The sequence below is a fragment of the Macrosteles quadrilineatus genome, unplaced genomic scaffold (genome assembly GCF_028750875.1).
Source record: "Macrosteles quadrilineatus isolate MER2022 unplaced genomic scaffold, UCM_ALF_1.0 Scaffold_5__1_contigs__length_97177068, whole genome shotgun sequence".
In the NCBI taxonomy this organism is placed as follows: domain Eukaryota; kingdom Metazoa; phylum Arthropoda; class Insecta; order Hemiptera; family Cicadellidae; genus Macrosteles; species Macrosteles quadrilineatus.
The window spans coordinates 24547262-24565638 of record NW_026542598.1 but is presented as its reverse complement, the minus strand read 5'-3'; the positions used below and the strand labels follow the sequence as shown (position 1 = coordinate 24565638).

At 30.2% G+C, this 18377-nt stretch overlaps 1 protein-coding gene across 2 annotated transcripts in view; it reads left to right on the top strand.

Moving 5' to 3' along the window:
• LOC128994767 (glutamate receptor 1-like) overlaps positions 1-18377 on the top strand; it is a 364312-nt gene that overhangs the window by 292733 nt on the left and 53202 nt on the right. The window lies entirely within an intron of this gene.

Here is an 18377-nt window from a genome sequence, read left to right as displayed (position 1 = left end):
TTTAAATCCAAATCAAATGAGACCTTGTTTGTTAAAATTAAATGTTTTCTTATAGATTCGGTTACGCAATTTAATAGGACTTCCATATTGTTTATTATTTGTTATTTTACACGAGCAGTATGGCAGTCCTTAATTTGGATTTAAATTCTCTATCTTTTTGATCTGAAAAATTTTTTTTTAATATTTACGGTTTTCATGAAATTTTGCATTCAAGAGTTTAAATGGCTGCTATATTGAAACAGCTTGAAATATTGGAACGAAACTTTGTAAGCTTTTTTTATTTACTAAAATACCCATTTATACAAATTTTGAAAGTTATATCTTGCAAAATGTCCAAGATATTAAATCATTCTAAAAAATCACAAACAGACCGACAAACAGAAATCTATGCATTTTAGACCCATCCTTATATGGCATTTTGTGTTTGTCTTAGCCCAAGGAACAAGTCCACAAAATATGTCCAGACAATTTGGAAACACCTTGTATATTGTTATTAATTGATATTGAATACCAAAGCAAATCTAATTATTAGTTCATAAATAAATCAATGACTATTTAATTGCAATATTTGAAACACCATAAAATGGGAAAGATTTGGTCGTAGGCCTATTTATATTATATGCGTATTATATCTACACGAAAAAACTGATGATGATTTTTTTCCTGCCAATCCAAAATAAGCATAAATTGTATAGTTTAAGAATTACTATTATACAAGGAACGTTATACCTCCTGAGCCATGTAAAAAATCAAATAAAAAACTTATACTATCTACTCACATTTTAGTAGGTTGATTTATAAACACAAAAATATGAATTGAAAACTAGTGTGAATTTAAATTCTCATTAAAATGTGAGCAAATCAACATGCTTCTAAGCAGCAATTGGTAACAGTTGAAAAACTATAGAAAAGTGTTTTAGTGCACTGGCACGTGTAATATTAAATTCTTTTTATATTTCAAATTTTCTCTAGCCTTATTGTAGCTTTCACAATACTATAATATACTATTATAACAATGAATCTGTTTAAGACTATCCTAAAACACATACATTGTGTACTTATCCACACCCCGCTAAACGGCACCTACTCTTCACAGGATTTGTCCTCTTTCTGTGTATTAAACATGACATCTTGAATAATCCATCACTCCCTTGAAGAGTATTTAGAGTAAAATACGCTAATAACATCAATATCACTGATTCTTTATCAAGAGTCGAAGGCTTAGAGGGAATAGCTAACAAACCTCAATACCCCCTATCATCTTTCCTCTGTACTTCCTTTATTTGATGATAAAAGAGATGAAATCAGCTCCACCTCTTATGTTGGGTTTCTCTCATCCCTTGTGTCGTAATGATCTCTTCAGTTCCAGGTACTTTTGTGGTGTTACCGAATCATCCCTTTCGGTTGAGATCTGTAATCATAAATACTTATCTTTCCCCCGATTTTCAAGTCTGGGGGAAAGATTTAGTTAAGCTGATATGATCATTAAGCGTTTAATATTTTGAAACTAGACTTCAGATACGACAAGTAGACTCATCGTCAATTGTAAAATCAATGAAAGGTCACATGAAAATAGCGTGAATAAAAATAATATTTAGTATACGTGATCTAAAAGATATTTACCTTCACGTACATGTTATAATAGACTATGTATGTAGACGATGTTTAAATTGGATTGTGGGATTCAAGGAGGTAATTTATGTTTTACAATGATTTTGAACTCACATTTATTAATGTACGCTTATTTTCAGTTCAAACCTGACATTAATGGCAGTTATTACAGCAAAAATCGAATAGCTACATGGTTGGCAGCGCCTATACATTCTACCATCTCGCGGAACTGTATTCAACTTGACCAATGGGGTTAAATATTTCGCCTATTCATAAAATCAAATGTAAAAATGTTGTCATAGACTAAATTAACTTCTTTGGTGCATAAAGTTCGAGACCTCTCCCAATATCACGTGTAACAATGTGGTGTTTCATTATGAAAAAATACAAAAGCTGCCTCGATGATATAAGGCCATAAAAGGGGCTCGTGGGGACGATGACATGCGTAAAAACAAAGGACGTTGATAACCAAATTTTACACCTCACTAAGGAAGGCTCTTTACTTTGGGTTTTAGTCTTCTGATTCAACGAGGGTTTTGAAAATAATTTATAGGGATTCCTTTCAAAGTGTTAGTTGTTAATTACATTGCGTTTAGACCTTTTTCACTAAATATGCGTTTTAAATTGATACATACTTATTTCTTTCCCATATTATCGTTAAAGTTGACTAGTTAGAAAATTTATTCACCTTGATCAACCAGTTAAAAGGTTTTAGCAATGACAATCTTGAAAAAGCTATTAAGGAAAATTATTGGTACTTAGGTCTGCTAAATAAAAATACACCATTCATCTAACCACAATTTTCAATTTACATTCTATTAACCAAGTCATTATAGAGTTTACTTAACGAAGAAAACAAATTAGATTGCAGAATAAAATCAGCGATTGGTATTTAACTAATATTTTTACTGAAAAATAGAGATTTAATGGATATTTTATCATTATTTATCACTATTTATATAACAACTATTTTTATATGACAACAACTGGTTTTATCTGTGTAATAAAGTTGATGTGTTTGTCAAACCCCTCAAAACCGAGTTTTCCCTCCAAACGTGTTACGAGACATAAAATATTTACAGCCCAATAACTTTTCTCCAGTAAAGTATAACAGAAAACTTCGGTAAATACAAGATGGTATGTTGTCTCACGTGTGTAGCAAAAGTAATTTCTTTCCTTAGATTGAATTATATAACGTAGAACATAATATGTTGTTCAGTTGGCCTAAATGGGTAATAATAATAACAAAGTATACGTTGATAATACCGTTTTTTTCAGCATTTCCCTGTTCATAAAATGTCACAAACACTTCGATTTTATGTAATAAATTATGTTTACTCTATTGGCTTAAGCAATAAGTAACTGACACGGGTCTTAAATTACGCCTAAGTTAGTACATAGTAAGAATTATAAACAAGTTTGACTGTATAATGCATAAGTCTTTAAAATACATGTAAATATTATAACCAACATAATACTTTATTAAAGTTGAAATGTAGAAATAATAACTATAAACCGGTTGTAAATTCTCTCGTCCATCACATTGAAACGGATCAAGGGCATTCGTCTGTTATGGCTAGTAATTATTTCCTTTCAGAATCTGTTCTAGCATGTTTAACCATGAAAAAACTATAAATCTTTTATATGCACAATTATTACGTTTTATGTTGAATTGTTACAAACTTGTTCCAGTGCTCTTTTCGCAGTGTTATTAAAAAGGTCTTTTATTGCTTTTATTGATGTCAAATTATTGCTGAGTTTTAATAAAGAACTTATTTTATTTGGATTGATCTCATTTTATTAAAAACTAAATGGAAACATGAACAATCATTATAAAATAATTATCACTATGCAGCTAGCATGACAATCCTCCGCCTTTAGTTTTCTTAATATATTTAGAATATTCTAATTTCGTCTACATGTCTTTTCCATACAGTTCTGTCGTCCATTTTAACAAGGTGAAGACAATTTCCCATTTTTGTTTCTCAAATTTTCAAAATGCCCATTTTTATTTGAGTTGCTATAACAGTTATTACATAAAGAAAAAAATATAAATTCCTATAATATACTAAATAAATATCCGTAGTAGGCCAACTTTGTAATTTAGATTCGTGCTAGTGGCTATGTACTTTGTAACGTAATTTATTATGAAATTTACATTTTTACCGGTTTGTTATCTTGATAGTTAAAACAAACTCCCCTGTTTGCATTTTAAAGCGAACTTAATACAAACAAAACATTTAGGGACAAATCAAAGAAAATTTTAACAAAAAAACATATAACCGTAGACTAATCCAATCAATTTAAAGTGCAACTTATTTTTATGATAACACATAAAACGAGATGATTATGCATTTTAAAACTATATATTTTCAAATATAGGAAGCAATTACCGTTTCGTATTCAAAGGTTTTATAGGAACTAAACAAAATCAAATAAGCACTTAGAGCCTACATAACTTTCTAAAGTTTCACATAAAAAAAACTTTAATACTTAAATTTACTTAGCAAAAATAAACAGAGATGTTTAATTAAAAAATTTTAACTACTAATGAAGAAATGATATGTAAAAAATTATATTAAGCCAATCTCCGTGTGGTTTCTCCCAACATGACAATATTTTTATCAGTGCGCCATAACTCAGGTTTTATGTTCCATCGTCTTCTGTCAGCTGATGGTGCGTGTCCTGGGAGTGGAGACTTCCTGCAGGATATTGCCCGTTAAGGACCTCTTTCCTGGAGTTGCGTGTCCTGAGAGTGGATACCTAAAAATATAACACTCGAGTTAACTAGCGTTTTAGGAGGGGTCATAAAGTACTTGAGGGCTGAGATTAAAACGGCAATATTTCTCTTTTTGTAGTAGGCCTACTGTATTAAGATTTTGTTTGGATCTCGTACATTATCCATTATTGTTATATATTTTTTAATATGCATACAGAATTTTATCTTTTCTTTATAAAATACTTTTTTTACTAGTTATTAAACCAACCATACTCTGTAGCTTTATATTTGCGCACTATTTCTATATAGATTTCATCAAACTAATAATACTCCTCAAGAGAACCCCCATTGCTCTCTAGATAAGCATAGATAGGTGTTATAACATTTGATTGATTTAATTTACGTTACTCAAGTTTTTTATACAAGCAGCGGGCTTTTTGATTGAATGAATTGAATGAGTATTTACCATGAGTATTCATTATGATTATAATGTTGACCATGGTTTCCAAAAGCGCTTTTTTTAGTTACATCGTGTCCATCACCACACGGGTTATAGCAGGCTGCATGGTTAGTGTCTGTTAAATGTTGTATTTTTGTATATTGACGACGACAATATGGTCAAATGATTACATGAAGCAAGAGGCTTGAAAATGAATCTGTTACGGAACTCGGGCTTAGGATTAACAACGTAACGTATTCAGGCATATTTATATCAACAGTAATTAATCCCAGAGGAAAATGTGAATACAAGGAAACTCAAAACAATAGCCATATTATTTCCAACCCATAATTGTTGGTATATATTTGGTCGAGCAGTAATATTAAATCGTAATTAATTCATCAAACACCTACCCACATCTGATGTTTCAAATCCAATACTAAATTAGAAAACACGAGTACATTATTAACTAATAATCACACAATTGTAAATTATTTGTTTGAATCGAGTCTTGGAACCAGTTTGAAAACACCGTTTTGACAAACTTCCCTGTAACATTGATTGGTGTTTTGATATTCATGATGCGGCGTGACGTATTCATGCTGAATTGTATTGTACTCACACATCCACTCCCTATCTGACACATTCACAACCATTTTTAGAGTGCCACCAATCCCTGTTATTAAACTTTCTCATTCATATAATCAATTGTTATACATTAAACAACACATTGTTGTATACTTGGTAAGTTTTTATCCATAGTAAAATTTGTATAAGTCACTTAAGTTAGATTGTATACGTATGTTTAGTTTAAACTTTCGTCAGAATAACTAATAGTTTGTCAGAGTTTTAAAGTTGGTGAAATATTCGTGAAATTCATGAAATATTATAAAAAAGAAATTGTCCAATCATTCACGCTTTTTAGCGAATTTCCCTATAGGGAAGTAGCTATTACCGTAGGTGGCACGGTAAGACCTAGACCCGGGACCAATTTACTTTTTCATTTCAATGTCCCCAGAGGCCAAAAACACCATTCGTTCAAATTTTTATATATGTATATATATATATATATACTTATATATATATATATATATATACGTCCGTGAACGCGATAACTTGAGTAATTTTTGTCCGATTTTGATGAAATTTGGTTTAAAGGTGTAAAGCGAGATAAACTTGAATGAGTTCGCGAACCAGCACGATCGGACAATGGGAACGGGGCTTTACGGGGGGTTTTATGGGGTAAAAATTGGTTTTTCTCACTTTTGACCCTCAAAACACAAAATTTCCCGATTTCTCTTTAGACCTTTTTAAAGAGCTTAAAAAAACAAATAATTTAGTATATAAAAGTATTTTTGTTCGATTATTAGTAACGGAGAAAATTAAAAAAATTGTAAATTTAAAATTCACATGTTATTCTTATGGAGAATATTGTCAAATGTTGTAGTTTGCTTGTTTATGGATATATTTTGATCAAACTTGGCAAATTTATTTATTTTGTACTAAGCTATCAATATTTTCCTCAAAAACACACTTTATTAGTTTCCTTGTAGCAGCAAACCTAGGTACTCGTTAAACCTAATGTTATTAAAATATATTTAACTGAAAATCAATTCAGACAAATGGAAATTCGCTTAGTCGGCAGGTTTGCTGCGGCGGGGGTATTTTTAAATCGGTTTAAAATGCGAGCGGTGATTACGAAACGAAACTATTTATTCCTGGAATTGCATCTTGATTATATAAAGTACTAAATTTGTACAAATATAATATTTTGCCTCTTACGAATCTCTTACATTTGAATTTCCCGCCTCAAGGATAAGCTCCGATTCACCTCCAAACCGTTTATCTCGCTCTTTGAATCATTTGGCTTAACGGTTCATCTTTCTGGGGCAATTTCCTCCAGAGGATTGGCGGGTTTAGTTTCTTTTGTTGTAAGGTATATTTCGTCGTTAATACTGAGTGGGATTATTATTTTTTCAACGGGGATTTGGAGGTAGTGTTTTGGTAAGAAGTCGATATCTATATATTTCTAATTTTCCCTGCAACCTTTTCATTTTTACTTATACAATAATGCTATCTTCAAGGCATATATGGTTCAACCTGTTACATTCTTTCATTTACACCTATTTTACCATATATTGATATTTTCCATTTGGAATCTGAACTCATAAAAAACTAACCTTTCTCAGTTTTTGTACCTTTAAAAAAAAATTCTTTAGGTCTAAAGTATACAATTCCAATTGCAAAATAAAAAAAACAACAATATTTCAAGTACGAGTAAGAAAATGTTAAATTATGCATATTTTTTACGTATAAAACAGCTAAATTTTATTAACTAGTACCCAGGTATTTCTCGATAAATTTGTAACATAAAATATAAGGCTTAGGTGTTATTCTGCACTTAGCCAAGTTCTAAACACAAGGCTCTGGTATATATTGGATATTCTCAGTCTGATAAATATTAGATTAATGATGCTGAAGATGCTCAAGGCCAAAACACATCTTTGTATGATTAATGGATAGAGGAAGGTAAGATAAAAGTTAGTCTTTTTATCTGGATATAAATATGATCCAATTTCAGTCAAACAGAATACGTTTAAATAGAAATACAATTTGTAAAGAGTCCATACAATACACAATATTGCAAATTTATTTTAAAATCTTGTCCATGCACTATGGAAACTTGAAGGGAGTAGTGAAATAATTCTGAATGAACTTAAATAAGTCGTTTGCTTTTTATAATACATAATTTAGTTTGGTAAAAGGTGATAGGTAATTTAGTTTGCGTTTAAAAATATGTCATTGCCCTAAGAAGATTTAAGATAAGATGATGGTTCATTTAGTTTTTAAATAGTAGCCTATCTTGGCAAATTTGTTTTTCCGCGGATTTGCCACAAGACTATAGTTTTGATTTAACTCCATTCTCTTACAAACTAATTTTAATAACTTCTTTAACGGTATCATACGTGTTATTAAATTACCTGAAAGCACAAAAAATAGGTCAAATAATACTTGTAATAATATATTTACATTTATACTGTATTTCCCGTCTTGTTAGTAAACAGTATAAATGTAAATATATTATTAAAAGTGTTATTTGACTATTTGTTGTGCTTTTAATTAATTTTGGTTACGTTTGCATACTTCTTACAACTACAGTATTTTCACTAACTAGTTTGATGTAGCACTAATTTATTTTAAAATCCTCCCCACTATTTGTAGTTAGTACAAAATCTAACTTACCAATTGTACTTAAATCATGGTTGGTTAATATTTAGTTTGAAACCCCAATATAATATTTTAAAACGTCAGTAGAGGTCGAAGAAGAGGACTCAGCAAAACCATCGCCCAATTAAAGTTAATCCTCATCTGGGCTCTGCTTGAAAAATGAATCACAAGCACGAAATGACAGCCTGTGGTTGGCTGTAGTAGAACACCGAGCATTTTTAATAACACTAAAGTGACTAAATTAAATCTTGTCTCGATTTAAATGTTATCTATAGATTTATGTTTGTTGTATCACATATTATCTTTATGCGTGTGATAAGAAACGACATGCTATATTGTTATGTATGTTTAGTGTTGTTCCACTACTCTAAGTAAAGTATTTAAGAATATTTTGAGTGCTAATCTATTTGGATTAGTTATATATAGTATATTGAATGTTTTTGTTTTTATTAATTTTTTTAACTGCCTCTTCTTAACACATCTTCATATCCTTATTTGTAGCTTATTTGTTTTTGATATCTACGAATTCCCTACCCGCTAACAAAGTTAATCCTAAATCAGATTATAATATCCTGAAAATAAATGTATGTCTCTTTTGACGCTTATTGATAAATTTTTGTGTCTTACAGCAAATAGAATTTTATTACGAGAAATAGTTTATCTCAGTTATTAACTAAGATACAGTCGACACTTATAAGTTACATACAATTATAAATATTACAACTTTCATTTAAATTCTCTTTTGATCAAATCTTCAATTATATATTTTTTTAACTATATATTTACCCTTGGCATTTTAAAAATTAGAACTGTTCTGAAGTAACAGTTATTCCCTAGTGAATTTTGTAATTTTCTACTCCAAACTTTCTATACATTTTGTACCTTACTTTAAAAAAAAATATGTCGACAGCTAACGCTCTTAAGCTTACTAAGCTCCTAAAAATGTACTATAATTTGTAGGTTGTTTGTAGGGCTATACTACCCACTTTTATTACACATAACAAGGTATTACCAGAGTGTATAGGATGTATTAGCGTTCATGACTACCATAACATAAGCTTAAACTAAGTTACAAGACCCATTCTTCATTTAATTGGTATATTTAAAATATTACTGTTTGTACTGTTTATAAAAAAATCTGCACTTTTAATTATACATACACGAAGCACTATTTTTATTTTATGTGAGAAGATTTCAGAACTTGTTTCCACCTTAGTCAATAAAATAATTTAAATTATACGGTTTGTTTCTGAAATAATCTTCAAAGTCTGACAATTGTGGATCGAAGAAATTCATTTCGTAACTGAATACAAATAATAATACAAAAGACACGGTTCCGATTTTCTGTTGAATAAGTTGTTTTTAGGTTAAGAATGTTGACGCCAAACACTACACAGTCATTTCCGTGCAAAAACAATGTCCATTTTATTTTATTTGTGAATTGATTATTGTTTATAATTATGAAACACCTTTTAAGTGTTTATAACAAAAATAGGCTAATCATATTCGAAATAATATATACAGGTTACATATATCATGATCAGCTTGTGTCTTCTAAAACTCATTACCGTACAGTTCACGAATACTAGAACAGAATCGGAATATTATAAGATCATAATCGTCAACATACTATGTCACAGGCCCAAAAGTAAAGATTTTAATATTTAATGATACTGTCAAACCAGCTGTTACAGCTATGAGAATAGGCATTCTGGCCAGTGATATAATTTGTTTATGTTTATGATCCATAGAGTTTCTGCTCTAATGCTCGTGCTGGTACAGTAGTACGCAATGAAATCCCATAATCAGAAAACAGCCGTTTTTCTAACTAAATCAATGCGTAGTTAGTTCTTTAAAACAGTGTAGTGTAGCAAAAACCAAATTACAAACCAGTAGGAAAGGCTATCAGATTTCCTTCCAGACCAGTAGAGGTTGATTGTAGAGTTAATAGCGATCAGCCGTCCTTGATAATTTATAGCAAAGTTTTTGTCTTTCCTAAAACAAATCCAAGATGGTTCAGCTCCGTTCTTTTTTTAATATTTTTGAGTATGTCTAAGCACCATTTATTTCTAAGCAGATGACACTTACAGTAATATTGCATTATTTACAACTTCATGTTAGCCAAAAAAGTTATCATAGTAGGTCGAAATCAATGGACGCGCAACTTTGATTAATAGTTAAAATACTGCGTATGTTCCAGCATTCCAGTCAATAGCATTAGTTTTTAAGGTTCAAACTTTCTAACTATTTCCCAGCTTACTGAAACGATTTTTTTTTATGGTCTTGATTTTGACGATTAAAAGTATAATGCACCTTTTTTTAACAATTAGTTGTAAATGGGGACTAATTGTATGACACGGTTTGCTATACAGTAATAATTTACGCTTAAGATAAGTTTCTTAAAATCCTTTAATTTTGAACTGTTAAAAAACTCACGGGCTATATTTTTTTATTCGTAATAATGTGATGGATGTATTAGTATAAGCAAAGCAATACAAATAATCAAAATTGTCTTTCGTATAGGTATAACGGTTACCAAGTACTCAGACATTGTCGCTAAATCTTTAATATATTTTGGAGCCCAATGGTAATTATAAATATTTTTATTATTACAACCGTTTTCCTTTATAGTTAGTCACATTAATAGTTAATGCCTAAATAAATCACCATAAATTATAGATTTTAATATTATTTTTATTTGTGTAGTAGGAAATATCAAGTGGCAGAATACAATTTTTTAGTTTTCTTATGTACGTAAGAGGTAGTGTAGGTGGAGTTTTACAAAATATAATTTTTATGTATTTCAGCGTCATTGGGATTTTTTTTAGTTTTATGTAAAAGAGTGGTCAAACCTGGTCTTTTTAATATGTAACAACAGCTTGTTGTGGCCCAATGGTGTACATGGAAGCGGAGTCTGGTAACAATATCGAGTGAAATTGAACCGGTGACCTTAAAATATTAAGGCGAACAATATTACACCCTGATAATCCGACAGTTAAATTATAATATTATTTAAAATAATAATATTGATTTGAAATTAACGCACGGGTATTTTGAGAAAGTATTTTAACGAGAAAGGAATTCAAATAAAACTTACAACCTTAATCTGATTTCAACTTAGCCTGTAAATCGGTTCCTTCTTTAATTTTTAAATAATTATTCCAGGTTTACAATTACATTTAGATTGTGAGAAAATCATCTGAAAAGTAATTAGATTCCAATTTTCCTTTGGATTTCAGTTCTAATCATTAACATTATTTAATCACTATTCAGGTAGTATTCGATTAAAATAAAAATGTTATTAGTTTTTGTTTTTATACGTCAAACCTTTTCTGCTAGTCATAGAATGTTGATAATCAATGATAATCCCTACGTTCTATGATATACATCCTATTATCCTAACTGATTGTATTCCAATTAATTATCTAAATGTCTACTAGGTCGACCCATTGTTGAATTCAAATACCTCAGGAGTCCCTTAATAATGAAGACATAGTGGGATTAATATACTGATGCCTTTGGACTAATTTAATTACTTAATTCAATGCCCTGACTATATTACATTTAATATTTAAGTTTATTTCAGATATTAATGTTATATTTCCTTTAATTATTTTGATTAAAAAACAAAATCCTAAATGGTAGTTATGTATGTCGAAATTTAAATTCCGTCTAAATACATTTTATATTGAAATCTACACTTAGGTCTATGGTACTGGGAGCGAACTGGTCTAGTGGTAGGGTGCAGGGCTTCAGAGCCTAAGGTCTCAGGTTCAAATACCGCCAATCACTAATGGGTTTTTCTTAGTGATAATGCTGCAAGCCCTATTGCGAGAGTGGGGATCAAAAAGGTATATGGTACTACTCTAGGATTGTGAAAAACTGTAAAAAAGACAAATAAATTAAAGCTTAAGCAGGTCAAATTAAAATTCTGTATAGTATCCCTTCCTAACCATGTTTTTACCAGACAACACAGAATACTAACATCGGTCAATAATCATACCAAATAAACGAATCGACTCGTATCAGGAATAAATTGATTGTCTGTTTGTCAACCCCACCAACGTAAATGTAATCAAACCCCGTAGCTGATGCTAAAATTATAATAGATTCACGTTACTGGTAAACTACTCTAGACAATTGGCTAGTAATACGCAGAACTGATGCCACAAACAGAGTTCAATCTTATAAATGATCATAAGAAACACAATAGAAGCTTCTACTCCGCTGACTCATTTAGTAAGTGGTTCTCATCATATAAACATATTTTGCCCAAACCGGCCTGTGGTGTTTGGAATTCAATCAAGTAAGTGCTTTTCTTGTCTTTACTTGCCACAAGCTAATCATCGTAATAGATTACATAAGTTGTGTGTTTCCTTCAAAGAATGGATATGGTATTAAATCATTCGAGCTTTTCCAGGAACATATCCTATTGAGAGGTTAGGTAATATGCTTCGATGATTTACCCTTCAAATAATTATTTGTAACTATGTGAATTTTTTGTATACTCGTACATTTTATGAGTGGGCTTTAAAGACTTTACAAAAAGTAAGTTAAGTTTAGATGCATACATCAAAACATACTGACATTCTAATATAAGATCTTCAGTTGATAAGTCGCATATGTATTACAATCTTAAAACCCAGAATAATTAATTGACTTAAATTCAGTAAATTGTAGCTTTCCTATTGCACAAATAATGTTATGCACCTTATAAACATTTTGATATAGTGATATTTAACTTTAAAAAAATATTAACTTATTCTTTACGTCATCTCTATTTCGTAAATGATTGTAGTTTGTCTCTTGAACTGTTTCTTCGCAGAATAATAATATAAAGTATAAATAAGATATATTATTGTATTCTTTATAATAATAAAAGAAATCCAATGTAGAAGAAATGGGATGAGAATAAAAGTCCTCGGGGGTTTTAAGCAACGTGGATCTACTAGTTCGAGAGCAATTGGACATGGCAGAAATCTAATTTTCTTTCTCTTTCGTCCCGAAGAAATTATAGTTTCCGCTTTTCTCCAGTCCCCCAGAAATCCTAGATTTTTACCTGAATGTATTTTAATTTCTTTTCCGGAATACACATTAAAAGCCTAAATTAATGAAAACAAAATAAACCTTAAAGTTAATAAGGTAGTGAAAACGATTGGACAAATAATTTACAGGATATTAATGACAGGAATTAAGATTAAAAGTAATTGGCTGTAAGATATGATACCAAAGTATTTACTTATGTTATGCGATTCTTTATGCTTGTGCCGAATATATATTTTTCTGCCCTTAACAAAATGTGAACAATTTCCTCATGTAGGTCTATTCATAGTTTTATTATAACATACATCAATATAAGGCAAAATTAAATCTTCGATCAATATAAATAAACTGTAAAAAACATTAATTCAACATGTAACAAGCCAGAAGAGACTCTAGAACAATTTTGTCCGATGCAAAACATAGGACAACGATAGAAAATAAAAAGCTTACGAATTACAGGTTCAATATGATCCACCCGTTACAGTTAATCGAACAAACTGGTTGGATAACAGATTTCTTCTTTAATGATTACGGATGTTCGTCTTGGTCATCATTTCTTCCGATGTGAAAGGAAGTGTTTTGCTTGATATAAAAGTCATTACAATGTATGCAATGAAACTATTAAAATGCTAAAAGTATAGTCGGATAATATAGATGCATGTGTACACATTTACTGAAGGAAAGGTGCATATGTCAGTTTAATTTACTTAAAATTGACAAGTCATTGTTCAGCATTATATGCAGAATAAAATAAGGAATTTAGAAATGCTGCAGGTATTTTTAATACATTTCGGAAAGACATGTTTTGTATTTTTTTGTTATACGAATATCCAATGATTTTGTGATGATATTTACCAATATTAGTTTGATATTTTATTTGAAAACTTTTTACAAGACTTACAATTTTACCGTCTGTATTGTATGGAATACAAAATTAACATGTGTTTTAAGTGAACGGCAAGAGGACAAAAGAAAGGGAATTGCCATCTTGGGATTAATACTTTGAAGGCTATTTTATAGGCCACCTCTCGCCATTTTACGCAATAAATTTCTTTTTAAATATTGAAAACCAACTAGAAGTGAAATCCAGTTCTAAAATATTCGTCCAATACCCTATTTTTAAAGTTCTGAACAAAATTATGCTATTATATCAAATTATAATTTCTCGGATCTCTTTGTTTGGCTTTACAACATTCTGGACTCGATTAACACATCGCTTATCTATTTGGAATGACCTAGGACAAACTACAAGTAAATACAATTATTAAAATGCAAGTTTTTGCTATATAAAGGACTGCATGGCAAAATAATAAGTAAGCAATAACAGTTATTGACTTTATAATTTTACTTAATTTGTTGTGAAGTCTATCACCACGTTACTGTTCCGATTGCAACCTATCAATATATAACCTATAAAAACACGTTTCCTTACGAAAATGTGAAATTTTTTATCTAACTTAGTGCACAAAGAAAAAAGATTTTAATGGAACCATCGAATTGATAATGGTGGTTATTACTACAAATTGTCTAAGCCCCAGTGACTTCTATTTTATGTTAAATAAGATAGAGTTCTTTTTTACTGTCCCACCTTCACATAGGACGTTCTGGCAACATAATAAGTAAGCAGTAACAGTTATTGACTATACAATTTTACTTAATTTGTTGTGTAGTCTATCACCACGTTACTGTTACAGTTGCAACCTATCAATATATTACCTATAAAACATTTTTCCTTGCGAAAATATGAAATTTTTTATCTAACTTAGTGGCATCAAGTAAAACAAACTATAATGGAACCATCGAAAGGATAATGGTTTTTATTAATACAAATTTCCTAAGCCCCAGTGGCTTCTACTTTATGTAAAATAATATAGAGTTATTTTTTTACTGTCCCACCTTCACATAGGACGTTCTGGCCCGGAACTGTTTTTAACATTACTTTCAGTTAGTGCTAGTGGGTCACAGCATTGATATATGGATAAAATCCATTGGTGATTAGCAAGATTTCAACCCAGGACCTCGGGTCTTGAACCCCTGAGCTCTACCACTAAACTAGCTCGCTCTCAAGATAAGAGACCAAAAGATTAAAATTGTTAGTAAGTAGCAACCATAGGATGAAGGCCATCGGATCACAGCATTACCTTAATGAGTTTAGCTGTAGATGATTGTTGGGATTTAAAGCTAAGGCTTTGTAGAAGTCTAAGGTCTAAACACTACAGCTTCTTGCTTTCTTTATTACATAAACTAGCTTGACTAAAAACTTCTCCCTTGTCAAAAATCGTACTCAATGTTAGTTATTTTCATACTTGCAACGGCGGATGATCCGTTAGACGGAATAAAGACAGTTGTAATCTACAACTCCAGCCGAACTCTAACGAGATGAGTTCACAGCAAGCCGAGGTTTCCGGTCCCGCAGAGTTCATTTGCAGGAAACTCATTTTCTGTCGGAATCATAAACTCTGCAGTTATTGCGGTTTATATTATCTTAGGCTTTGTATAACATTTCTCCTTTACATTCTCAGAAACTAGTTCCATCAAATGGTTTCATTTTCACCACAGGTGTGTTAACTAATTGATATACAAATACCTTTCTTCGCCAAATCCTTAAACACTTTTAAAAGAAGCTTAGTTGGTCGAATTTCTGTTGATCTGTCTACTCTTTGTTACTCATGAAAAAATATTTTTTTATAAATAAACATTCAACTGTATGGTCAGAGTGTCACTGGTGAAAAATTTAAGTTATTAAAAATAATGAAACCTGTACAAAATATTTATACATTGAATAAAGTTTAAAGCCTTACAAAAATGATTATTGCTTTTATGAAAAAATCTACTAAAATCATAAAATCACAATGGAGTATGGGCATGAAACTAAAGCAGTGGTTTGATTGTATAATGGTAGCTCCAAGGGTTGAAGGTATTTAGAGCTTAACAGCAATAATGGCATATTGCTAGCTTATTGAAATTAATTCCCATAAATTGCGCTTATTAGATACCATTACCAAGCCATTACTGAGATTCAAATATGTATGATATTTCCCACCGATTTTGCATTTTAACCAATTAAAACGTTTTACTAATTTAAACAGTCTCAGTTTCAACCTTAAGTTTACATTTTCCATTTTATGAATGGATTGCATAACAATATTATGTCAATAGTTTTCGTGATAGTTTCTTTCATTTACCATTACACAACAGCATAACTGTTAGCACCTTTGTGTTGTAAGCAATTCCAAGACATCCATGGAGCTGGTACCTAGTGAAATGTAGGCTTTTATTGACGTACTCAATCATTCATTTGTGAATTTAAACATGAATGAGGGAAAAGTTAAACTAAAAGCTTTTAGACCAAACTATCGCCAGCGTCTTTTTGTATAAACTCTAGGATCTATTAGATTTCCCGTTTTACTTTTCTGAAATGTGAAATTAAGAAAAACTATTAAAATAAAGTGTTGTTACTTATTATAACATTTTAAATTTTTGATTGATTATTTGTTTATATAGGAAACAACTTATTTTAATGATTATTTGAACAAAAATTACAACGGATATGCATTGTTAAAAAACTCTATTCTAAAATCGCCAATATTGTTAAAATATGTATTATCGCAAGCTTATCTCAATCCAAATTCAGTTAATCGTCGCTGACATATAGTAGGATTATCACAAACATAATTTAATACCAAATCAAAATATGTCGTAAGTCTCTTGTACTATATTATTCTACAAATTACCAGCTCTAAGCTGATCCAAATTAGCAAAATGTTTGTACTGTTTTAGAATTAGTATTTTTTAGAAATTAATGAATTTTTAGAGAAAAAAAACTAGTGAAAGCTATAAAGAAACAGTAGTAAAAAAACCATGTCCATATGATTCAATACTAAAATAAACCGTTAGGCACAACCAAATTATGCATGTTATGCTTTGAGTTGCATGAATATTTTAATGAGTAAGAATAGCCTATAACATAAAAATCTTAGGCCTAAATATTAAGTTTAATAAAGGAGGGACCTTCAATGAATTCATTCCAGTTCATCAATATTCTGATATCACTGTGTCTTCATTATTAAGGGACCCCTTAGGTATTAGCTCTCGACAATGAGTCGACATATTAGACATTGAGATAATTAAGTTGGATCCAATTAGTTTATGTAATAGGATATATTATGGATTGTGGAATACCCTTATTACACTAGTTACGGTTATTATTAAATATAATTAATATATTTAATAAAACTGTAACTGATCAAATCAAATACAATGTAAGTAGGTGACTGATTTATTTATCATTATCTTTTATCAAAATCTACATCAATTAACTTCAAACAATTTGGTAATTTGATAAGTTTTCAGATCATTTTGTCGTCATTGAAATTTTTAAACCCTGAAATTCCTTATGAATTTGAAGAAGATTATTTTACAAATTGGTTCTCAAAAATTTGAGTTAAAATAGATTTAACTTTATAGGTAAAATGTAAAGCGTACTCTTTATTAAATATTCAATACAATAAAACTAATAGTTGTTTTAGGAATTTATAATTTTCCTTTGTTGCCCTGTTCGAGTAAAAACTCAATAATCAAATTTACAGTAATATTTTAAGCATTGTAAAGTAGGGTGAAAAATGAAATCAAGAGTTATCAAAAATATAGTAGATTTTAATTTATTGTTTAAGTGGTTAGCATGTTTTCCTAAAAACAAAACACATAACAACTCATGATAGTACTTTTTAGTTGTCGGACTAAAAACATATTAGTTTTATTTATGTTATATCAAATAGCAATATAAATACGGCCCAAGTAAATCATATAGTTACCAGTTCCTTTTATGTTGTGTTACAGTTCTGAATCTTAAAATACACTTGTAGACGTTACTTTTAGGTTCAAGTTTTCCAACTTTACACGTCTAACACTACCAAAACATTATTATGAGTGATCAATGATGGTATACAACGATACACAGATACTGTAACTATGAAGATCGGTTGAGCTGAACTTATAAAAATAAATATGTTCAACGAAAGACAAAAACTTCACTGTAAATTATCGAGGAGGGCTGATCGCTATTAACTCTACAATCACCCTTTACTGGTCCGGAAGGAAATCTGATAGCCTTTCCTACTGGTTTGTAATTTGTTTTTCGACAGGAAATCGGAACCGTTTCTTTAGTATTGTTATTTACGTTTTGTTACGAATTGCATTTCTTCGAACCAAATTTTGCATCCGTGTTTTAACAGAATGTCTAAGCGATAAAAGTCAATTGAAACATTGTGTCAAAAGTGTTGCAATTTCATATGTTGAATCTTTTACTTATAATGCGTTGTTTTTTTTATTTTTTTT